This window comes from Tupaia chinensis, unplaced genomic scaffold (assembly GCF_000334495.1).
Source record: "Tupaia chinensis unplaced genomic scaffold, TupChi_1.0 Scaffold000063_1, whole genome shotgun sequence".
Taxonomy (NCBI): domain Eukaryota; kingdom Metazoa; phylum Chordata; class Mammalia; order Scandentia; family Tupaiidae; genus Tupaia; species Tupaia belangeri.
In genome coordinates this window covers 7,696,011-7,722,657 of record NW_006159521.1, presented here as the reverse complement: position 1 = coordinate 7,722,657, position 26,647 = coordinate 7,696,011, and the positions used below count along the sequence as shown (strand labels likewise).

The following is a 26,647-nucleotide window of genomic DNA, read 5'->3' as shown; positions in this document are numbered from 1 at the left end:
TTTTTTTAAATTATTTATCATTATTATTATTACTATTTTTAATTTGCTGCACAGCATGTGCACTCACCAGAAAGAGATAGAGAAGAAGAGGGAGAAAGTGAGAAAGCAAGTCACCAAGTCCAGGACTTGAACCATGGACAGTCAGGTGGAAGTCCAGTGCTTTAATCACTACACCACTTGCTGGCCCAAATTTGTTTTAATTTTTTTTAAAGTATTAAAGATGCATTCACCAACTAAGAAAAAAAATTCTACTGATCCATGAGTGCATTTCAGATATGTGTTCTATTCTCACACAGTTTTCATCACTTTTCATGACTTTCTGTAAAGAAACTTTCAACTCTGATATTACTGTTGCATCTAAGTTTTCCAATAACCATGAAAGTAAGAGGTCAACACACCTTATTTTATGCTGCAAACATTAACTTCATCTATAAGTAGGAGGAAACTTCATAAATTAAAATACCCGCTTTACTACCAACTATTGAATGAGTGATATGGGCAAATTACCTACTCTTCTGTGCCTGTTTTCTCATCTATAAAACGGAGTAAAATGGCAATACCTGTGTCTATACAGAAAATTCTAACCCATTTAATCTACCAATTTTTTCATTAACAGGGCCTGTAAAAATATTCAATGAGCAAATTAACTGTATTAACAAAAATGATAGTTCTGTTCCATTTTTAAGTCATTTTAAGAAAAAGAAAAAGAGTTACAGGCTTTATCCCACCCAGATACATTCTAAGGAACTTGGAATTCTTATATAACTTAGAAAAAGGTTATTTTTCTTCTGTTCACTCCATACATATATAATGGACACTTACTATTCACTGGACTTCGTTTTAGGTGCTGAGGATACAGCAGTAAACAAAACAAAGATAATGACCTCATCCTAAGGAGAAACACAGACAATAAGAATGTCTATTAAACTGTTACAGGAGAAAGGTACAGCAAGCAAAATAGACAGTACCAAGGAAGAAACTGATAGCTTTAGATGAAGTCACCTGGATAGGCCTCACTACCATTTGAGCAAAGATTTAAAAGAAAGAGAACAGGGCAAGCCAATAGCAGTGTGGTGAAGGCAGCTGGATCCCACATGACTATATGATTTGCGTCAGAACCTAGCGGCATAGAAAACACAGCAGTGTGTGTGTGTGTGTGTGTGTGTGTGTGTGTGTGTGTGTGTGTGTGTATACCCAAAATCTGGAGAGGAGAGAATGGACTGGTGTGGCTGTCCTCCTGGGAGGTGCTTGCTTTCTCTCTCTCTCTCTCTGGTGAGTGCACTTGCCCTACAGCAAAAGTAAGGAAAAAGAAAGAGAACAAAACAAACGATGTGAATGTACTTCACACTACTGAACTGTATCCTTAGAAGTAGTTCAGATGGTAAGTTCTATGTTATGCATGCTTTACCGGTATTACAAAAGAACCAGCAGGGTCAAGTCACCTAGACAGGAGCAAACTCTGTGCTTGTGAAAGAGCTCTGTATGACTGGAGAAATGAACAAGGGGGAAGATCTGTAGAGGCACCGGGGCATGAGTATACATTTACATCAAATAGGGCCTAACAAACCACAATAAGAACGCTGGCTCTTAACAGTAAACCACTTAAGAGGATTTATTTATTTATTTGTTATTTTTCAACTGAGGTACAATTCACGAAACACAGAAGTCACTCTTTTTTCAGTGAAGTACAACTGATAAAACATCAATGTCACCATTTTAGTCTTTTTTTTCCTTAAGGTTTTTGCAATAAGGTGTATGTGCTCACCAGATAGACAGAGAACAACATAGTGACAAATCACCCCTCAGCAGGGATGGCCACACCACAATCCCTTCTCCATTCTCCTCTCAGGATTTTGGGGATACACCAACACACATATCTGGCATGATTTTCAAGCCACCAGGTCCAGGACTTAAACCGTGATGAGCCAAATGCGAATGCTGCATCTTTAATCACCACGCCACCAGCTGGCCCCTTTAACCATTTTTTTAGAAAAGTTTTTGCTACAGGGCACCTGTTACTGCCAGAGAGAGTCAAAGAGAGAGAGTGAGAGGAAAGTGAGAAATCACTGGGGGTGGGAGGCATGTCACAACCCCTCCTCTTCCATTCTCCTGCTGGGATTTTGAGCACATCCACACACATGCCCAGTGTGATTTTCAAGCCACCAGGTCCACAGTAGGCTATATTACACTTGGCCCTCCATATGGGTTCTGTGCCTTAACCACCATGCTACCTCCTGGCCCTGGCCCCTTTAACCACTTTAGTGTATAATTTGCATGGAAGGGCTAAGACCGAGGAAGTAACTTGTGAACAGAATTACACTGACTGCCATGCTGAGAAAAGCCTGGAGGAACACAAGAGAAGCAGGGAGGCCCAACCAAGGTGGTACAGTCCATGTATACTGGAAGGTACATGGTTGACCTCGGGTTTGGATACCTGGCTCCATGAACACCCGAGATCCTGAGTGGAGGGCTGGAGGAAGGGGACTGTAACATGATTAAACTATCCAGGGTGCTTCTTTTTCTCCTACACACATTATCATGCATAAAAAGTAAATAAACTTTGGGGGGGGGAGAAGCATGGAGAACAGGAAAAGCAATCTGACAGTCATCAAAGAGAGAGTCATCAAAGGTTTGAACTGTAGCAATCTGGGCAGTAGCTGTAGAGTTAGTGCCAAAATCTGCATATACTTTGAAGGAGCAGCTGACTGTATCTGCTGCACAGGTGTTCTGACGTGTGAATAAGAGATGAACCAAAATGATCTAAAGTTTCTGGTCTGAGCAACTGAAGAATGAAGTTCCCAGTTACTGATATGGGAAAGACTTCTGATGGTAAGTTAGAGGTGAAGTGAATCAGAGGTTTGGTCTTAGACATCTTTAAGTTTGAGATGCTCATTATATATCAAACCGGAGATGTTGAGTTGCAATACAGGAATCTGGAAATGAAGGGAGCTCTCGGGGCTAAAGATACAAATATGGGGGTCACTGAGGCATTAGCCGTTATTTAAAGTGACTACTAAGTAAATACAAGCACTGATACTACTTTCAAAGGTTTGTTACCATTTACATTAACGTGTGATTTGTGGTCCATAGTAGATTATTTTCTTCTTCTAATTTACATTCTTTATATACCTCAAATAGATTTGCAATTAAGAAAGCAGAGCCTACAAGTTTATGCATAAAAAATACAAAATAACAAAAACACAAAGAAACTGTAATAGTATTTGGACTTGAAATACAGGCTTAGGGCATGAACAAAGAAGGTTAACAGAACTCAAAGAATGCCAATCCTAACCCATTTTACCCCTTTTGATCCCTTCTGATAGAGAATATTCACTACAGGTACCCTCATGTAAAGATCTTAACAACAGAGAAACATGTTACCTGACAATAATTAAATTAAAATACATTTAACCTACAGAAAGATTTTTACTCATCTGATATGAGTGGAAAATAACAGCTTCTACTCAAGAGAGTTCCTAGGCAACTGAAGTTTTACCTATGTGCCAATTATCTTTTCATTTGAACCATTATTAATTCCTACCACCTCTTACTTCAACATCACCTTCTTTTCTTTTTCTTTCTTTCTTTTTTGAGAGATTTTTGCCATAGGGCGCATGTGCTTGCCAGAAAGCCAAAGAGAGACACAGACAAAAAGCGAGAAATCACCCCCCAGGGGACTGGCCACACCACCAATCCCTTCTCCTCCAACATCACCTTCTTGAGCAAGAAGGCAGCTCACCCTTAGTACCATCATTTTCACAAGCAGTCATAAGGATGTGATACCATCAAGCTATGATATTGTGCCATTGTTCCTACAAAAAAATAGTTATATTCTGCCTTCTGTCTCTTCTGTAACTTTATTTTACCTATACAGAACAGCATACTACCAACATTTTACTTTGTTGTCCTTAGTTGTAGCTACCAAGGATTTGGCTTTTACAAAGTATATATCAAATGCACACAATGCCTAATACCTGCAAGCCCCATAGGAAATATGAACATCCCCACACTTAAAAAAATCTTCCAGGACCAGCAAATGGTATAGTGGTTACATTGCTGGACTCCCACATGGCCAACCGCAGTTCAAGTCCTGCACCTAGTGACTTGAAAATCACCCAGGAGGACGGGGGACAGTGGCAGGTAGCATGGTGGTTGGGGGCTCTGGACTCCCACATGGCCAAGCACGGTTCGAGTCCCAGACCTGGCGGCTTATTTTCTCACTTTCCTTCTCTCTCTTTCTCACTCTCTCTCTCTGATCAAATAAATAAATAAATAAAGTTAAAATAATAAAAATAATTCTTAAAAAGAAGAAGAAGAAGAAAAGAAAATCACACCAGGAATGTGTACGTGAGTGCCCAAGATCCCGGGAGAATGATGAAGGGATTGCAGCATGGCCATCCCCCCGGGGGGGTGATTTCTCACTTTCCTTCTCACTGTGTCCATCTGTCTATCTCTCTTCTGTGAGCACACACGCCCTAAGGCAAAAAGCCTCTTTAAAAACAAAAGCAGAATCTTCTTGGGAAGGGCCAGCAGTGACATGACGGTTAAGGCAATGACCAGATCAGGTGCTTGAGGGTCACACTATGTGTGTGTTTGTCCATGCCCAGGGTCCTAAGAGGAGAATGGAAAGGAAGGGATTACAACACATCCATCTACCCTGAGGGGTGACTTCTCACTTTTCATTTATCTCACCCTGTCTCTCTCTCCAGCAAGCATACACACTCTATGGCAAAAATTAAAAAAAAAAAAAAAAAAAAAAAAATTCCTGGTTAAGAAGTTTTTTTGGTTAAAATAATGTCCTTATGCTTGACTTATGAGATATATGACTACTGAAAGAAACATTTAGAGGTATAACTTACTTTCAAATGGTTCAGGAAAAAAATAAGAATATAGTAGTAATTTCCACTTTATCCACATGGGATATAGGCCCAGACCCCCAGTGGATGACTAAAACTGGGGATTAACACTGAACTATACATACGACACTTGGCCCTCCATATGGGTTCTGCATCTGTAGATTCAACAAACTAGATTGAAAATATTCAGGTTAAGAAATTAGTTGTGTCGGGACCAGCAGTTGGCATAATGGCTATGTTGCTCAACTCCCATGTAGTTGACCGCAGTTCAAGTCCTGGACCTGGTGGCCTAAATTCACGCCAAGCACATGTGCATGCGTGCCCAAGATCCTGAGAAGAGAATGGAGGAGAAGGGACTGTGGTGTGGCCATCCCCCCTAGGGGTGATTTCCCACTTTCTGTCTCTCTGTCTCTCTCTTTCTGGCAAGTGCGCGCGCCCTACAGCAAAAACCTCTCAAAAAAAAAAAAAAAAACTAGTTATATCTGTACTGAAAAGGTGCATCACGTGCATACTTTTTTCCTTGTCATTATTCCCTAAATAATACAATGTAACAAATATATAGCATTTACACTGTATTAGCTATTATAAGTAATCTAGAAATGGTTTAAAGTACACAGGAAGGTGTGTGTAGGTTTTATGCAGGTGCTATGCCATTTTATATAAGGGACTAAAATGCTGTGGACTTGGTATCCACAGTGGGTCATGGAACCAATCCCCTGCGGATACTGAGGGGTAGCTGTTACATTTTTCCTACACATATACAACTATAACAAAGTTTAGTTTGTAAATCAGACACAGTAAGATTAGCAATAATAAAACAAACTACAACAATATGCCAAAATCACCATGCTTATGCTTTGGGGCCACTATTAAATATAATATCATAAAGACCTACTGGTGGTGTGGGGATTAAGACAGCTGGATCCAACATGGCTGACTGTGTGCTTCAAGTCCTGGACCTGGCAGCTTGGAAAATACACCAGGCAAATGTATATGCATGCCTAAAATCCTGAGAAGAGAAGGGACTGTAGCATGATCATCCTGGCTGGGGGTGCTTTCTTACTTTCCCTCTATCTCTCCCTCTCTCTGTCTGCCTATGGCAAATACACACATGCCCTGTAGCAAATTTTAAAAAGAAAAAATACAGGGGCCAATAGGTGGTGTGGTGGTTAGGGCACTAGACTCCCACATTGCTGATTGTGGTTCAAGTCCCATATAATATATAGATTCCTTAAGCACAAGCATTGAGATACACTTGATCTGATAACCAAAATGGCTAGTAAGTGACTTACAACAGATAGCATCCACAGTGTGCATATGCTGGACAAATTCATGTCCCAGGTGGGAAGCACAAGATTTCATCATGCTGCTCCTAACAGTATGCAATCTAAAACTTGCAAATTGTTTTTTTGTGGAATTTTTCATTTAAAATTTTCAGCAGCTGTCAACGGGTAACTTGAGAGTAAAGAAAGCGTTGCTCAACTCCCATGTAGTTGACCGCAGTTCAAGTCCTGGACCTGGTGGCCTAAATTCACGCCAAGCACATGTGCATGCGTGCCCAAGATCCTGAGAAGAGAATGGAGGAGAAGGGACTGTGGTGTGGCCATCCCCCCTAGGGGTGATTTCCCACTTTCTGTCTCTCTGTCTCTCTCTTTCTGGCAAGTGCGCGCGCCCTACAGCAAAAACCTCTCAAAAAAAAAAAAAAAAACTAGTTATATCTTGACTGAAAAGGGTCTCTCTGTGCCCTATAGCAAAAACCTCTCCAAAAAAGAAGAACTAGAGAACTAGTTATATCTGTACTGAAAAGGTGCATCACGTGCATACTTTTTTCCTTGTCATTATTCCCTAAATAATACAATGTAACAAATATATAGCATTTACACTGTATTAGCTATTATAAGTAATCTAGAAATGGTTTAAAGTACACAGGAAGGTGTGTGTAGGTTTTATGCAGGTGCTATGCCATTTTATATAAGGGACTAAAATGCTGTGGACTTGGTATCCACAGTGGGTCATGGAACCAATCCCCTGCGGATACTGAGGGGTAGCTGTTACATTTTTCCTACACATATACAACTATAACAAAGTTTAGTTTGTAAATCAGACACAGTAAGATTAGCAATAATAAAACAAACTACAACAATATGCCAAAATCACCATGCTTATGCTTTGGGGCCACTATTAAATATAATATCATAAAGACCTACTGGTGGTGTGGGGATTAAGACAGCTGGATCCAACATGGCTGACTGTGTGCTTCAAGTCCTGGACCTGGCAGCTTGGAAAATACACCAGGCAAATGTATATGCATGCCTAAAATCCTGAGAAGAGAAGGGACTGTAGCATGATCATCCTGGCTGGGGGTGCTTTCTTACTTTCCCTCTATCTCTCCCTCTCTCTGTCTGCCTATGGCAAATACACACATGCCCTGTAGCAAATTTTAAAAAGAAAAAATACAGGGGCCAATAGGTGGTGTGGTGGTTAGGGCACTAGACTCCCACATTGCTGATTGTGGTTCAAGTCCCATATAATATATAGATTCCTTAAGCACAAGCATTGAGATACACTTGATCTGATAACCAAAATGGCTAGTAAGTGACTTACAACAGATAGCATCCACAGTGTGCATATGCTGGACAAATTCATGTCCCAGGTGGGAAGCACAAGATTTCATCATGCTGCTCCTAACAGTATGCAATCTAAAACTTGCAAATTGTTTTTTTGTGGAATTTTTCATTTAAAATTTTCAGCAGCTGTCAACGGGTAACTTGAGAGTAAAGAAAGCGAAAACAGGGATGAGACAACTACTGTAAATTCACTCTAATCTTGAAGCACTAATTACCACTAACAAAACTGTTTTAGGGGCCAGCAGGTGGCATGGTGGTTAAAGCCACTGGATTCCCACATGGCTGACCGCAGTTTAAGTCCTGTACCTGGTAGCTTGCTTTCTCTGTTTCCCTTTCTCTCTCTCTCTAGTCAAATTTAAAAAATAATAACAAATGGAATTAAATAAATAAATAATTCTAAAAAAAAAAAAAAGAAAGAAACTGTTTTATATGACAAAGGAAGGTGGGTTTCCAGGTACTATCATGCCCTATATTTCAGCAACACACTTAAGCACATTAACTGTCCTTAATGTATTCTTGGAAAAGCTACTTTTACAAAGTAACTCTAAACTTAAGCCAGTATCCATTTCTTCACTAAAAACCAGTCAAATCATCTTCTAGAGTAAGTATCTATACATAACAGGCGCAATGAAAATTGAAGATATGAGGGTGTGTCTACAAGTAGAAGCATATTTTGACACACCTATTTTTTGAAATAAGCTAGTCTCTAAGAAGTAAAAATAATAAAGCTAGCTGGTTCAGAAGTCAAAGTAGCTCTTTTATAAATTATAAACTAAATCAACCTGAAGAACAAACATTAATGATTAAATTCTATCGAATGTATTAAATTTCTACCACTCTTCTCATTCTGTATACTGTTATGATGTATAGTGAACGAATGTAAATAAATAAATTTTTAAAACATGAAATAAATTTTCTAACGCTCTTATAAAACATAATTTAAAAGTCCAAAAATAGAAATGTGTAATTTATACTTCTATGCTGATGTGAAACTTTAATACAATTTCAAATAAGTACAGATAAGTAAGTAATCCACATACGAGAATAGACTCTCAACCTAGCAGCATCTTGTTCACAGAGCCACACCCCACACCAAGACTCCAGCTACCACCTCCCGCTGCTATCCACTTACCCAACACCTGCAGTTCATCCTAAACCCTTCTCCTGACCTTCCCTTCTCCCAGATCACACCACAAGACCTCCGCCTCCTGGCTGAGAACCACTGCTCTAGAGCTTGCACTGTATCCAAATAAACAGGTCTCCACCCTGCTAAATGGTCTTCTGTTCCTAGAGATCCCAGAATTACGAGGAGAGTTCTGCTCTTCTAAGGGTAAAATTCAATATTATGGGTTACTGGGAAAATTATCCTTTTATAATTTTTGTACCAAATTAAGATTTCTGAACCAATTTTTAAGTAGGAATGATGAATGACAACCTATCTCCTAAGCCAGCAACAAAACCGTCGTTGGTATTATGCTGGATTACAATACCGAACCCTTGGTGGTTAAGGGTGCTGGACCGACCATGGTGCAAGTACCAGACCTGGCAGCTTGCTTTCTCACTTTTCTCTCTCTCTCTCTATCTCTCTCTCTCTCCCCCTCCCCCTCTGGTCATGTTAAAATAAATACAAGTAAATAAAAATAATTCTTAAAAAAAGAATACCTAACTTTTATAATTACTACATACTTTGGGGACAGGCTAATATACCATATGGGGTTCAGAGTCACTTTCTAATTTTACAAGTACTTCAATTTTAAAATCATTCATGACATTTCAGTATCATGTAATTTCCAAAATATAGCTGGTCATTTCCAAAATACAGCTGACAGCAGATACTACAAAGATTGCCTCATTAGAATATAACTCTTGTCGACTAGCGGATGGAGAAATGGTTACATTGCTGGACTCCACATGGCTGACCATGGTTTGAGTCTCAGACTCAGAGGTTTGAAACTCACTCTGGATGCATGTGCATGTGCCCAAAATCTCAAGAGGATAAAGGAAGAGAAGAAACTGTGGCATGGGCCCTCCCCCCCCCCGGGGGCGGGGGGGTGATTTCTCATTTTCTGTCTGTGTCTCTAACAAGCACACACCCTATAGCAAAAATCTCTCTACTGAAAAAGAAAAAAGAATGTAACTCCTATTGAATGAAAATCACTCTATAACAGGCATTCAAGAGTCCAATCCACTCACCAAACAATACAATGAACAATTCTGTGGTCTTAATAATACACATGTAAGACCAGCAGTTGGCGTAATGGCTATGTCGCTGCACTCCATGTAGTCAACCAGACTACTCCCATGTAGTCAAGTCCCGGACCCGGTGGCTTAAACTCACACTGGGTGCATGTGCATGCATGCCCAAGATCCCAAGAGGAGAATGAAGAAGGGATTATGGTGTGGCCATCTCCCCTGGGGGATGATTTCTCACTTTCTCTCTCTGTCTCTCTGTCTTTCTGATGAGTGCACGCACACTATAGCAAAAACCTCTCCAGGAAAAAAAAAAAAAAAGGAATAATACACGTGTCATAAATCCTAATATGCAAAACATACAGACTGAGAATAAAGTCACTTCCCTCCTAAAATTCCCATTCTAGCAATGATACACATCAGTAAATTAAATATAAAGCAGCTTAAAATAAAAAACAGTAAACAGAAGTGACGAGATTTCATTTTATACTACTTATTAATATCTCAGTGTTTGGGACCCATATACATTCTAACTACACATTAATTTTTAAAAGGATACAAACACTATGATATAAATTTATAAATTTATAATGATGGGCATTTTAAAAGACTAAATGATTAATAGTAAAAAGTGACAAAAATGTGCTAAAAGAGGAATTACAGGAACCAGCAGATGGCATAATGGTTACATCACTGGACTCCCATGGAGTCAATCACAGTTCAAGTCCCACACTAGGCAGCTTAAAACTCATGCCGGGCACATGCTACATGCATGCCCAAAATCCCAAGAGGAGAATGGAGGAAAAGGGATTACAGCGTGGCCACCCATGCTCACTTTCTCCTCTCTGTCTCTCCTGTGAGCACACCCAATAGCAAAATCTCCCCCTAAAAAAGAGGAAGTACGAATGTTTTTAAGTTCTGTTTCTGTTTTTGATTTTTTTTTTTTTAACATCTCCAGAGGGTATGTATACTTGCCAAAGAGAGAGAAAGACAGGAAAAAAAGCACCCTCCAATGGGGTGTGGTCACATCACAAACCCTGCTCCATCCTATAAGAATTTGGGGCAGACACACACACATATCCAGAGTGTTTCCAAGTCTTTAGGGTCAGGATTTTAACTGTGTAGTCAGCCATGTGGGATCCAGCTCTCATAACCATTAGGCTATGGGGAAACCACAACCACCACCCTTTTTTTTTTCTTTTTTTTTCTTTTTTTTTTTTTTAGAGATTTTTACTCATGCATGCATGCACTTGCAGAGAGAGACACAGGAAGTGAGAAATTACCTCCTTGGGGGGACAGCCACACCACAGTCCGCTCTCCTCCATTCTTCCCTCAGGATTTTGGGCATGCATGCACACACACCTGGCCTGAGTTTCGAGCAGCCGGGTAGGGGCTAGACAGCAGTCAACCATGTGGGAGTCCAGCGCCTTAACCCCCATGCCACCTGCCAGCCCACCACCTCCTTTTTTTTTTTTTTTTTTTGGAGATTTTCACTGTAGGGCGCGTGCGCTCGCCAGACAGACAGAGAGAGACATAGAGACAGAAAGCGAGAAATCATCCCCCAGGGGGGATGGTCACGCCACAATCCCTTCTCCTCTATTCTCCTCTCGGGATCTTGGGCACGCACGCACACGCGCCTGGCGTGAGTTTTAAGCCACCGGGTCCAGGACGTGAACCACAGTCGACTACATGGGAGTCCAGCGACATAGCCATTACGCTAACTGCTGGTTCCCACCACCTCCTTTTTAACAATATAAAGTGCATGTGAAAGAGAGAAAAAGCACTCTCAAAAGGGTCTCGTCATACAGCAATCACATTTCCCCAGCCCTCAGTACCCTGGGCTGACACATACACAGCATGTTTTCAAGTTGACTGAGGGACCTGAATCCATGGTCAGCCACATGGCTTCTAGCCTTGCAGAGCACCTGCATTACCACTGTGCCACAGTGGCTGGGACTTACTTCCTAATGTTTGTAATGATGTTCTAATATTTCAATTACTAAAAGTAGATTTTATCCATCTGCATTCGTAACTAATAGATTCAAAATGAAAGTAAGCCCAGTGGTGAAGGAAGCCAGATCCCACATGGCTGACTGAGGTTCAAGTTCTGGTCCCAGAGGCTTGAAAAACACAGGGCGCATCTGCATATATAAATGCATGCCCCAACTTCCAACAGGATGGAGAAATGGAGGAAAAGAAATTGCAGGGTGACCATGCCCCACTGTGTAATATGTTCTCCCTCTCCTTCCTCTCTCTCTGGCAAGCAGACATGCCCTTTAACAATTAAAAAAGAAAAAAAGTAGGCCTGGAGAAATGTCATTTTACTAATAGTTTAAGATATGGAGCACTTTTATAAACCATCCCATCATTTAACTCTTAAGAAAAGGGATAGCAAATTAAAATCCCAATATGACTCTATCTATATTCCTTAGAAAGCTAAATCCAAACTTCAAATGTGTGCCTTACAATCATCAATGCAAGCAAAGATAAATGGAAAGAAAATTCTGCTCCACAAATTGCATAGGCACATTTGCCTAAAATGTAAAGATCACATTCCTTTCCCCTATTTGGCTGTGAAATAGAAGTCCAAAATTCACAGATGATCAAGAGTATCAACCACATTCTTGAACTGATGAACCTAATTCCAATTCTAAAAAAGTAAAAGAATACTTGTTAGAATATCTTTGTGCCTAAGTTTTCTCCTCCATTCCAAATTCACTAAACTTTCAAAACCCAGCTTAGTTTCCCAAATTAAATACCCACATATTGAAGGTCTGTGCAAAGTTTTAACCAGTCCCCAAGTACTGTATTAGTGTGTAAGTAGGACAAAATCCTAGGCTCTAACATACATCTCAACCTATATCCTACTATCTAGATTCAAAATCCTAGACATTTTCAACTTCAAAGACTGTCTTCAGATTGTATAAAGCCATACTCTCTCAAACAGCCTCTATGATCTAACTTCAACACAGTGAGCTTTTCAATAGATTGCTAGCTTAACATTGAACATTTGCAGTTTTACCAATTTGTCTTCCATGTTCTATCCTACTCATTTCTACAATCACTACTCTAATCCAGACTCAATTACCCAATTCGTCAAGCAGCTAATTTATTCCTTATTGTATCGTTTGCCAACTCAACATGGACTCCAACTAACATGCCATTATGTATTTTTTTAACTGTTTTTGTTTCTTCCATGAGATAAAGACAGAGAGACAGAAAGACAAGCATCCCCAACATGGTCCTCACTCTGCAACCAGTCCCCAGTCTCAGCTAGCCTGGCTCACAGAAGTGCACATGTGCACCCTGCACATTCACAAGGTCCCAGGATGTAAACCCAAAACCTTTTTCATGTGGGTCCATGTGTGTCCGGCTGGATTACTGCTATGCCACCACATGATCCCTCCATAATATTGTCTCTCATAGTTATCATGGCCTAGAATGTGAATGAGTCCTGGTTATCATGGCCCAGTTAGCATTTTAATCGTTTCCTGCCATGGACTATTCATTCCAGGCAATTAAGCCTACAAGTATCCTGTTCTAAAAAGAAAAAGAAAAAAAATTGGGGAGCCAGCAGGTGGCATAGTGGTTACAGTGCTGGACTCTCAATGGCCAACCAGTTTGAGTCCTGGACCCAGGGGCTTGAAAATCACATCAAGTGCATGTGTACCCAAAATCTCAGGAGGAGAATGGAAAAGGGATTGTAGCGTGGCCATCTCCCCAGAGGATGACTTAACTTTCCTTCTCACTGTCTCTCTCTGGCGAGCGCACACACCCTATGGCAAAAACCTTAAAAGGAAAGAAGTTTTAACTATAGAATGTGAGTGCTCGCTGGGGAGAGGGAGCAAGAGTGAGTGAGAGAGAGAGAAATTACCCACCAGGGTGGATGGCCACGCTTTGGGCACATATGCACATGTACCCAGCATGTTTTTCAAGTTGCTGGTCAAGGACTCAAACTGCAAAGTTGACCATGTGGGATCCAGCTGCTTTAAGACAACCAAACCAACAGCTGGCCCAAGCCTATTAGACTAGCTGCCATTCTCTTCTACCTCAAAAAGCCTTCCCAAACTAGTTGATGTCTCTCCAGTTTATGAATCCTCATTTCAACTGCAATTACAATACATAATTGGAACTGTATTTTTATATCTTGGCATTTTGTCTACTGGGACAAACTTTTTTACTCTTCTCCTTATCAACATTCTGGCTTCGTGACTCTTACCACTCACAGTAAACCCTGGTGACTAAACAACAATGTTCTCGCTACTCATCTCACACTGTGCAGCTGGAATTATAGTCGCTTTAGAAAAAGTTCACCCAGCAGCAGAGAGAGACCATATTCCTTGAGAACTGTTCTCAGCACTGCTGTTTCCTCCAACCTAGCTGGGTCAGGACTATCCCGCTAGTATCAAGGCAAAGCCTTCACAATGCTGAACAGCAACATTACCGCCCTCACAGGAACCCAACTGATAGGATTACTACAATTCTTCCATTTACCTTTAACATTGCCTTTTTTTCTAATATAAAAAATGACAGCTGGACTAGTTAGAACTATCACTGCTAGATTTTATTCTGGGCAAGGAGACTTCTCAGAGTTGCTTGGAAAAATAATTTAATAGTCATCAAATAAATAAATTCCTCCTAAAAAGTTTTTCGTTTTTGTTTTAATTTACCATAGGGTGCATGTACTTGACAGAGAAACAAAGAAAAAGAAAGCATCCCAGGGAGGATGGCCACACCACTGTTCCTTCTCCTCAGAATTTGCAGCAAACATGTACACAATGCTCAGAGTGTTTTTCAAGCTATTGGGTCTAGGACTCAAGCCTCACAGTCGGTCATGTGGAATCTAGCCACCTTAAACACCGTCACCTGCCTGGTTTCCTACTAAAAAGTTTTGAAACTGGCCTGCAGGTGGCATAGTGGTTGGGGCACTGGACTCCCACATGGCCCACCATGGTTTGGGTCCTGGACCTGGTGGCTTGTTTTCTCACCTTCCCCTTCTCTGTCTCTCTGGACAAATTGGAAAGAAATAATAACAACAACAAATAAAATTAAATAATGAATACTTTTTTTTAAGTTTTTAAGAGTGAGATGGAGGTTCTGGTTCCGGTGTGGCAGTTGAGTTGCCATGGTAACATGGATTTCAGGAGAATGTCGCAGGTATCCCAGGAGGGGATTCTTTGATTCCAGAAGCAAATTCTTTGATTCCAGAAAAACTGAAAGAACACGCTTCATGGACAGAAATATATAGAAAATGCTGTTATGCTGAAGCCGAACTATTGTTTCAGAAGTCCAATATGTGATACACTTAACGATACAGCGAATACATTATATTTATTTCTAAAATATCTAACTTTTATTCATGTATATAATGTAGGATTTTTGGTCCGCCTTTTTTTTTTTTATTTAATTTTATTATTTTCATGCACTCGGCAGAGAGAGACCAAGAGAGAAAGAAAGTCACCAGGTCTGGGACTTGAACCATAGTCAGCCACCACACCATGGGTTGACCTGTTTGCTTGTTTTTAATAAATACTGGCAACTGGTTCCTGAAAATAGGAAGAAAGAAAAGACAAAAAGGAAAAATATCTGGACCTCTTTACCCCAGCTAGTCACACACAGCTGCCCATGTGAAAAACAGACCAAATTCAAATCAAATTCCTACAACTGGAGGGTCCACCCCCTGTGATTCCGGGCTGGGGTTCAGTTCTGAACTTTACTGTGTTTCCCAGTGATAGCCTTTCCTACCCATGACTTAACCCTCCCACTGGCCTCTCACTGAAACTGAGCAGCAGCTCTGTGGCCAATGACTGCCCTGGCCCTGCCTCCTCATCCTATCGCACAAACTACGTATTTGGTATTTCACATAGACTTTATTTTAAGTTAGGCCATTCCAAAAACATATCCCCAACTTTAGCAAATTTTGTCTAACCATTATAATGTAGCATAATAAAAGACAGACCAGAGGGCCAGTCCCATGGCCTGGTGGTTAAGGGAGATGGATCCCACATGGCAATAGTTTGAATCTCACTCCAGTGGCTTGTAAAACATGCTGGATGTATGTGTATACATGTCCTAAATCCCAACAGGGTGGAGAAGTGAAGAAGACGGGATTGTGGCTTGACCACACCCCATTGGGTGGTCTCTCTCCTGCTCCTTCTCTCAGGCATGCACACCCTCTGGAAATTGTTTAAGAACTATTTATTTAATTCCATTTATTTATTTATTTATTTTTAATTTTACCAGAGAGACAAAGGAAAAGGGAGAAAGCAAACCACCAGGTCCGGAATTTGAACCATAGTCAGTCACGTGGGAATCCAGCACCTTTAATCACCATGCCACCTGCCAGCCCCACCCTCTGAAAAATTTTTAAAGAAAGAAAGGGAAAAAGGAATTTCACTTGCTACTTACTACAAACTATTTAACAAATAGTAATCAGGAACCTCAGTTATCTATGATTTACTAACTGTCCTTTAAATTAAATATTTTTTTCTTAATTTACAGTTTACTTTCCTGTAAAGCAGGAATTCCTAGCCTGTGGGGCCACAGATCAGTAGAAAACAGGCCCATTCAGAGTGGTGGGTGAGTGGTGAAGCATCATCTGTATTTACAGCCATTCTCTATCTCTCGCACTTCTGCCTGAGCTCCGCCTCCTGTCAGATTCGTGGCAGCATTAGATTCTCAAAGGAGCACAAACCTTACTGTGAACTGCACATGCAAGGGACCTGGGCTGCACACTCATGAGAATCTAATGCCTGATGATCCAAGGTGGAGCTGAGATAGCGATGTTAGCCCTGGGGAGCTGCTGGAAATACTGATTAACATTAGCAGAGAGGTATAACTGCACAGCGACCATAAATCAACTGCTTGTAGACTCCTATCAAAACACTTACCAGTCAGAAGCAAGTGACAACTGAGCTGCATCTGGTGGCAGGCTTTACAGAGGCAAGTGAATTGATGTACTTCAATTGTACCGCTGCATCTGGTGGCAGGCTTTAAGTCAGAATCCAAGGTTTATTTCAGTTCACACATGGCCTGCCCATTATTTCATTTACCACTTCCTTCCACACATCTTTCCCACACTATTCATTTGTTTCAGTCACACTTTTGTTAAGTCTACAAGCTAACCCTAGCCAAAATGAGTAAAAAACAAACGTCATGGGAGACCTTCTTTGGAAAGGGGGAAATACCCAATGATGAGACAGCAAAAGACTCTAAGACTGCTAACTAGAAACTGCATTTAAAAGAAAATACCGGAAGTCCTACTTAAGTTGCAGGTTCACTGCAACAGGTGATTCATATTCTCCACACCCAATCTGTATAATATGTAGCAACTGGCTATGCAATGAAGCCATGAAACCTTCAAAACTGCTTCACGACTTGAAGACCAAGCATCCTGTATTATAAGACATGTCTCTGGAGTCAATAGATGGCATGATGGTTAAAGCACTGGATTCCCATATGGCTGACTGCAGTTCAAGTCCCAGACCCAGTGGCTTGAAAGTCAAGCTGAGCACATGTGTGTGCATACCCAAAATGCTAAAAGGAGAATGGAGAAGGGACTGTAGTATGGCTATCCTCCCTGCCCGGGGGGGTGATTTCTCACTTTCCCTATCTCTGAATCTGTCTCTCTCTTCTCCAGTGAGCTCATGCACCCTATAGCAAAAACCTTAAAAAAAAAAAAAAAAATAGGACACATTTTGGAGTTAAAAAAAAAAATCACAAAAGCAGAAGCAATTATTAAAGGCCACCATTCCATTAAATGTATCTGCTCCAAGAGCATCATTCTTAGGGGCTTACAGCATTGCTAAAGCTAAGAAGCCCTTTACTACCAGTGAAGAGTTAATCCCTCCTGCTGCTAAGGACACCTATTATGAACTTTCAGGAGAGGCTGCAATTCTAAAGGTGGCATGTGTTTCTTTCAGCTAGCACCATAACTGGACAAACAGATGAAATAGCAGAGGATACAACTGTTAGAGAGGAGTAATGAGTCACTGTGGTACACAATCCAGGCTGACAATTCTACTGAAGTTGACAACAAGGCAGCAATGCTTGTTTTCAGGAGGATGTGCATAAGGATGTTATGTGCACTTTGTTGCTGACCAACACCACAGCTACAGAACTGTTCACGTCTCTGAATGTGCACATATCAGGAAAATATAATTGGTCATTCTATGTCAGTACATGGTGGTGATTGCCACAACTAGATAGCTTTCTGGTTTCATTACTCAGGTCAAATAGGTCACTTCCTAATGTAAGTCTTTGAATGTGTCATCCATAGAGAAATGCTAGCTAGCAGAGAAATGTCACTTTAACTTAACATTTTGCAGGATGTGATTAAAATTATCAACCACATTAGGGTCAGAAGTTGGTATGGTGGTTAAGATTCTGGATTCCCACATGGCCAAACACGGTTCAAGTCCCAGACCTGGTGGCTTGCTCTCTCTCTTTCCCCTTCTCTCACTCTCTCTCTCTGTGTCTCTTTGGTCAAGATAAAAAATAATAATAAACAATAACAAATAAAATTTTTTAATTTTTTAAATTATCAACCACATTAAAGTACAATGCCCTTAACTCACATCTGTTCACGTGGCTACATGAGGAGATGGAGACAGCACACATGTCTTCTCTTATATACGAAAGTGAGATGGCTTTCAAAAGGTAGATCACTGGTCAGAGTTGTTGAATTAGGAGAGCAACTCACTGCAGAGATTTCTTTTAGAAAAACAGTCACCACTGGCAGCACATTTCAGTGACACAAAGTGAATCCCAAAACTTGCTTACTTGTCTGACATATTCAACCTGCTCAATGAACTCAATCTGTCACGTCGGGAAAAACGACGACCATTTTCAAGTCAGCTGATAAAGTGGCTGCATTCAAAGTCAAACCGGAATTATGGAGGTGATGCATGATCACTGGGACTTTTGACGTTTCAAAGATTAACAGAAATTTTGAAAGAGACTGAGCCAGGGCTTTTATGATCACCTATCTCAGTTTTCAGAAGAGTTTGAGCATGCTTCCCAACCACAGAAGACCCCCAAACTGAGAAGGAATGGATCCACAACCTATCAACTTTGTCCATTCAAGAAGAGGACCAAGTGCTGGAGGTCAGAAAGCACTGAAAAAGCATCTTCCATTCCCAACATCCTATCTTGGTGAAGCAGTGTTTTCTGCCGTGACAGCAACTGAAACAAGATAGAGTAGACTGGACAAAGCCACACGCTTCAGGGACCACTGTCTTCCACCACCCGCAAATGGGACCAGCTAGCTGCAGGAAAACAAGCTCAGGGTTCCCACTGGTTCTGCATTATGGTAAAGAGTGTTTCATTACATATTACAATGCAATAATAATAGAAATAAAGTACATGATAAGTATAATCTGCTTGCACCATCCCGAAACCATCCCCCCTCCCTATTCATGAGAAATCATCTTTCACAAAACCAGTCCATGATAGCAAAAAGACTGGGGACTATTGCTGTAAAGAATATTACAAGTGGGCATTTTAGAGGGTTTTTTCTTTTGGGAGGGGGGGTTGTGGGGGTTTTTTGTTTTGTTTTGTTTTAAGGTTTTTGCTATAGGCAAGTGCACTCGCAGGAGAGAAACATAGACAGTGAGAGGGAAAATGAGCTACCACCCACCAGGGGAATGGCTACACCACAATCCCTTCTCTATAACCCTTCTGGGATTTGGGGCATGCCCACACACATCCCTAGCATGATTTTTAAGCCACTATGTCCAGGGCTCGAACTGTGATCTGTCATGTAGGAGTCCAGCCACCACATCACCTACTGGTCCCTACAGTATGTTTAATATCAATAATATATTATTTTGAAACTAAAGTACTCATGATTCATTCAGATCTAGGACATGATGCACCTACAACCAAGTAAGTGTGCATTTTATTTGCTGTCTTCCTGGATAATCATCAGTTTCTTATCTCCATTTTCTCTGCCTCATTTTAGCTAGTAAAACACATTGGTACATCATCCCAACTGTTCAGAAAAGGATCAGGCACCCTCAACACTAAACTCTAAAAAACCGAAATAGAAACAGGCTGAGTATCCTTTATCTAAAATGTGGGAGACTAGAAGCATTTTGGATTTTTTTGGATTTTGGAATATTTGCATAAACGTAATGAGATATCTTGGGAATGGGACCCAAATCTAAATATAATTTTCATTTGTTTCACAAACATCTTATACATTTAGCCTAAAGGTACTTTTATACAATATTTCTACATTGTGGCATTTTGACTGTAAGTGGTCACAAAAAGTCAGATATAAAATTTCCCACTTAGAGGATCAGTTCAGCACTCTCAATTTTGCATTGGAGCATTTCAGGTTTTGGATTTCAGTGTTAGGGATGCTCAACCTGTATACTTTAAAAGAAAAAAAGAAAGGAAGATGAAAGGAAAAAACTACCTAAAGCCCATGTACTTTTTTTTTTTTTTTTTTTTTTTTGGGGGGGTTTTTCTTTTAGGGGGGAGGCAGGGAGTCAGAGAGAGACAGAGAGACAGAAAGCAAGAATCACCCTCCGGGGGGATGGCCACGCCGCAATCCCTTCTCCTCCATTCTCCTCTTGGGATCTTGAGCACGCATGTACACGCGCCCAGCGTGAGTTTAAGCCACCAGGTCCAGGACTGAAACCGCAATCAGCTACATGGGAGTCCAGCGACACAGCCATTACGATAACTGATGGTTCCCAAGTCCATGTACTTTATTCCATAGAAGACTCAGAATTAATTTATTCCACTTTACATGTAAGTACCAGTACGATTATTTACTTTCCCCACAGAGAACTTATTAACATCTACTTAGTAGGTGACATCCTCAAGGTCTGTAAGAAAACCAGGAAATTTAACCACAAAGCTGGAAATACTATTAAAACTAGACACACCCCAAAAAAAGCACAATTACCTAGAATAAGTTTAGAAAATAATAAACTACATGCTGTGTATCTCAATCGTTTTTGGAAAAATAAAAAACAGATACTACAATAGAGTCCCAGAACCAACTAAATTTCAATCATTAAAATGAAATTCAGTTTGTTTTCTGAAGACAGAAAATTCTGTGTAACACATTTTAGAAAATCTTCCATCAAAACAGACAAAATTTTAACTCTACTCAGAGAACTTGTTTCCTGAGAATCTTCTCATGGCTGAATCTGTCATGTCCCAAAAATGTTAAAAAAAAAAAAAAAAAAAAAAAAAAAAAATTTTTAAAAAAAAAAAAAAAAAAAAAAAAGTAACTTACTGAATTTACTGTTATATTAAGTTTGGGAAAGCCGTGACTTTTTTCCTATGCAAAAATGCATTATGACTTTCCCAACAAAGTACTGTTTCACTTTCTTAATTTCAAAGGCAGAGTTTTTATTTATACCTGATTCTTGTGAGCTCTCCAGAGAGAGACAGAAACAGAGTGGGAAAGTGAGAAATCACCCTTCCAGGGGGATGGCCATGCTGCAATCCATTCTCCTCCAGTCTCCTCTTCAGATTTTGAGCACGTGCACATGCACACCAACCCGGCCTGATTTTCAAGCCACTGGGTCTGGGACTCAAACTGTGATCAGCCATGCAGGAGTCCAGCTTCAACCACCATGCCACCTGCTAGCCCCATTATCCCAAATTCTTAAAAGGAAAAAAGTCGGGTTTTTTTTTTTAAGAATTATTATTTAATTTTATTTATTATTTTTTAATTTGATCAGAGAGAGAGAGAGAGAGAGAAAGTGAGAAAGCAAGCCACCAGGTCCAGAACTCAAACCGTGGTAAGCTATGTGGGAGTCCAGTACCTTAACCACTATACCACCTGCTGGCCCTCCCAAAAATGTTTTTATTTGTATGATCCTTAAATCATTTTTTCTATGGTTCTCATTCCAGTAGAAAGAGACATTATTGACTATTTGCTAACTGAGATAAAGATACGTAGAGAGATTGGAATCATTGTTCTTTCCTAAAGACCTTCAAACTGTAGGCATTATGAAAATAGAAATTGTAAAAAATATTTAATAACATCGTGCTAAATAAAAACTACTGTATATGTTATGGTTTTTATTATTAAAATTTGAAGACTATAGGAAAAATAGGGCAGCCAGTAGCATGGCGGCTAAGGGAGCTAGAACCCACATGGCTGACTGTACGGTTTGAGTCCTGAAACCGGTGTCTTGAAAACACTTTGAGTGTATACACATGTGTCCCCAAAACCCCGAGAGGAAATTGGAGAAAGTATGGAGGCATGGCCAGCCCCCATGGGGGTTGCTTCTTCACTCTCCTCTCTCCAATTCCCCCAGTCTCCCATCTCTCTCCTGCAAGCACACACACTCTACAGCAAAATTTTTAAAAAAGAAAAAAGAATTATAACATGTTCTATAATAAATTAAGTTAGTTAAGAAATCACAATCAAGGACCAGCAGTTGGCATAATGGCTATGTTGCTGGACAACCGCTGTTCAAGTCCTGGACCTGGTAGCTTAAACCCATGCCAGGCACGTGTGCATGTGTGCCCAAGATGGAGAGTGGAGGAAAAGAGATTGCGACGTGGTTCTCGCTTCCTGTCTGTCTCTCTCTGTCTTTCTGGCGAGCGCACACGCCCTATAGCAAAAACATTAAAAAGAAAAGAAAAGAAATCACAATCAAAATTGTGTTTAGGTCAGAGCCACCTATCCAAGATGAGGCTGAGGCAGAGATGCAAACATATTCACAAGCCCCGGACAGGTAACAAAAACGAGTGAAGCAGCCAGGAGTATTACCAGCAAGGCATGATAGGGACTGCACGCGCCCAATTTAGAAAGGGCAGTTACTGACCTACTACAATACTCGGCTCCAGGTAATAAGAATGCAGTTCAGTGGTACCTGGATCTCCAAGTCTTCCCCCAAAATCCAGAAATCCATTAATTTCATCAAGAAATTTCCCAATTTTTTAAATATTGATCACCATCTGAAACTTAAAGACACTGCCTTAGGCCTCCCTTGTAGCACAGCAGTTAAGCACTGTGCCCTGAAAGCTGAACCCACATGCCTACCATGCATCCTGGCCTCAGAGGCTTGAAAACATTCCTGGCACATGTGTGTGAGTACCCAACATCCTAAACAGGAGAAAGAATGGAAAAAGGACTGCAGAGTGACCACACCCCACTGGAGGGGTCTTAGAGGTCTGTGCTGCCTCTAAGACAACATAGTCCACAGGCCACCTTTGAGCTAGTATGTGAAAAAACACTTTCAAAAAGGTTAAAGGGGCAACAGATAACCAGCTTAGACATTGAGGTCAAAATGGTTTGTTTGGGACCAGCAGTTAGCGTCATGACTATGTCACTGGACTCCCATGTAGTCGAACGGCTTGCATCCCGGATCCGGTGGCTTAAACTCACGTGGGGCGCGTGTGCATGCATGACCTATATCCCGAGAGGAGGATGGAAGAGAAGGGATTGCAGCATGACCATCCCCCTCAGAGGTGATTTCTCGCTGTCTCTCTGTCTCTCTCTCTCTTTTTCTGGCGAGCGCACGCACCCTATAGCAAAAGCTCTCCAAAAAATAAATATATAAATGTTTTGGGTTTAAACATCTAATGTGCCATTTAGCAGTGGATGATACTAAAATTTTCTCTCTCCATGTCTTGGTGGTTAAGGAAGCTGGATTCCACATACCCAGCTGTACAGTTTGAGTCCCAGACCCAGCAGCTTGAGAAACACAGGGCATATGTTCGTATGTGCCCAAAATTCCCAAAAGAGGGAGAGGTGAATGAGAAAGGATTTCAGCATGCCTATTCCCAATAGGGATGCTTTCCTCTCTCCCTTTCTGTCTCTGGCAAGCACATGTGCTCTCTGGGGAAAGAAAAGGAAAACAAGACAAAAGAAAAAAAACTGATCTCTCCAAACCTCAGTTTCTTCAACTGTAAAATGCCAGCCGCCTTTCTCTCATAAATGTTGGGAAAGTGAAAGTCCTAATACAGTATCAGACACACAACAGGAATTACAGTAATCGTCCCTTATGCTCCCCACTCAATCTTATAGGTCCTCAGGAAAATTTAAGAGATCAGGTAATATACATCCTTGAAGTTCTTAAAGAAGTTATTACAGCACATGAGAAGTGCCTGCCACTCCCATTTCCCTCAACCACAGCTAACAAAAATCCTGTACATATACACATAAGATACTGTTAATGTGGGGGGATGGTTTTAAAAGGACCTCGTTAAGAAAATAGAGTAAACTAGACTCGCAAACTCAAGTTAAAGAGATGAAGAGTCAGAGCTCATTAAAGACAAAAAGGTTTTCTCATTAATTTCATAGATGTTTATCTGATGGTAGAAGTTTCAGAAACAATTTAAGCTTAAACTGTAATGTCTGCTTTTGGCCAAACTTGCAGAAAACTAATTTCTACAGTGTATGGTACTAGGTAAAACACTTAAGCCAGACTTTTAAATACAAAAATCATGTCAAATTCCAGGGGAATCAGCAGTTAGCAGTAATGGCTATGTCGCTGGACTCCCACGTAGTCGACCGCGGTTTGCATCCTGAACCTGGTGGCTTAAAACTCATGCCGGGCGCGTGTGCGTGCGTGCCCAAGATCCCGAGAGGAGAATGGAGGAGAAGGGATTGCGGCGTGGCCATCCTCCCTGGGGGGTGATTTCTCGCTTTCTGTCTCTATATCTCTCTCTGTCTGTCTGGCGAGCGCACGCGCCCTATAGCGAAAACCTCTCAAAAAAAAAAAAAAATCATGTCAAATACCAAAGTTCATTTCATGTATTTTTCATCAAACCATAACATTATGGGATTAGTTTGCTCCTACAGCTGAAATACCTTTGACTTCTCAAATACTTCAATTAATTAAAAGAAAAAACATTAACTCCCTAAAATATCTGTTTTAAAAAGTAATATTATTATGCATATGCATAAAACTTCTTCGGGCAATATCTAATCAGAAAGAATAGTTTCAGCAAGTTTCTAATGTGGTTACAAATAATATATATAGATATAAATACATTCCCTCCCCCCCACACGTCTGCACTCTCTGTGAACTCCTGAGATGTTAGGTACCCTCCAATGAATAGGACACAGGACCAGACATGTGGGAGCAATGGACAGCATCAGAAAAGTTTATGATTCTATACAGCTGCTCTTTTCCAGCTTCCCATCACAATCATAAACATGCAGAACAAGACAAATTACAAACAGTGATTAACAAACTGGGAAGGGGGAAGCAACTAAAAAGATTTAAGTACTTGAAAATGATTGATATCATTAAATCTGTTTCTACAACTCTTAATCTATACAAACATACTCGTTTCTATATTCAAATTGTACTCTATTCTACAGCTCACCATACAAACATACAACCTTGACAAGAAATAGCTCAGAATCTTAAATGAAAACAGGGTATACTAGAATAAAATGATGAATATCTTCATATATCCAAAAACTACAAGACCGATGCTATTTAAAACGGAAAATGTTAGTGGTTTTTGGAATATGTTAACAGAAACATCCAATATTAGACTTAATCCGTGTTTAATGCAATAAAGGACCCCAGAGTTCTGAACGTGGAAAAATCTCTGAATAGGGATCTTAACCCACAAGTGTTGCTCATTTACTTTTCTTCAAGTATCAGACTGTATCAGTTTCTATTTTCATTTTTTCAAAGACATTTTATATGCTGCCATTCATCAGTAAAGTGCCTCGTATGTTTCTTTATTATTACCTCATAGAAAACAGTGTCTAACTCCTGAATATAATCCCCAAAAATGAAAACGGAAAAGTGACGTTGGAAGCCACATTTAGAACAGATAGGTCCTTATAAAGGATCTCCAGCAAATAATCCTTTTTAAAGCTAAACATCTATTAGCAGTTCTAATTCTAAAAATACTTATCAGCAAATTAACACTACAAACTACAACAGAAACCTGCCTACTTCGTACCTCCCTGGGACCAAGTAGAATACAAGATAGAAATATGCTTGGCCCTGTAATCCTAAATTAAAGTAATATTTAAAAGAATAGAAACAATACACTACACGGAATATCCATCCATTTCTAAAGTATCAAATAGGCTTCACTCATCCAAAGTAGTCCTAAATCGTTTTAATTTAATGCTCTTAAAACTTTGACGCTTTTAAGTATGCTTTGGGACAAGTCAAAAAGCTTACCTAAAATAATTTTTTTTTTTAAATGATGCAGCTAGTTCTAGGATACACTGGAAATAAAAATGGTTGTCTTCAAAACCCAAGTCATCAAGACAATTATACTCTTTTAGCACATTTAACTCCGATTTGCACGGGGGTGGGAGCACTGTCTTGACAATCTACTAACCGCAAGGTACGTCTACTCCACCTGAGAGTTTAAGAAAAGTCTTCAAGTGGGTTACCCAGGGGCCGTCCAATCCAGCCTCCAGATCAAAGAACAGCACCAAAGAGCCTCCCCCTCTCCCCACCAAACCCTTCCCCCTGGGCAACAGAATGTTTTCATTGAACACAAACACACCCTCCTGCAATTTCTCCCCAAACGCACGGGCGCAACAGCGCGGGGCACTGTGGAGAGCCGAAGCCACCCGTCTCAGACCAGCGGGAAATGACGGCGACCGCTCCACGCGCGGGGCCCTCTGCAGAACCGGGTCGGTTTGGACCGCCGCGCCGGGGAAAGAACAATACGCAAACCCAGCCGCAAACATCGCAACTTCCTACGAGTCTGAGCAGCGGTTCTCCGCGACGAGCGGACTCCGAAATCCACCGCCGGGCAGGGGCTGGGGACTGGGGACGGAAGGGAGCGCCGAACGAGGGCGGCGAGACCGCCAGCCCCGCGGCAGCAGCCCGCCGCCGAGCACGCTGGAGGGATGCAGCCACCGGCCTGGGCGCCGCGGCTCTCGCCCGGAGACCCGATCTCCCACCCCCGCCTCCCGTGCAGCCGGGGCGGTGGGGGGCAGGGAAGGCCTCGCCGAAGCTCGGAGCCTCCTCGGCCAGCCACGGAAGGGAACGCGGTCGGGGCGCGGGGGAC

At 41.0% G+C, this 26,647-nt stretch overlaps 1 protein-coding gene across 1 annotated transcript in view; it reads right to left on the bottom strand.

Moving 5' to 3' along the window:
* Positions 1-26,647, bottom strand: part of ADAM10 (ADAM metallopeptidase domain 10) — a 166,487-nt gene that overhangs the window by 139,568 nt on the left and 272 nt on the right. The window lies entirely within an intron of this gene.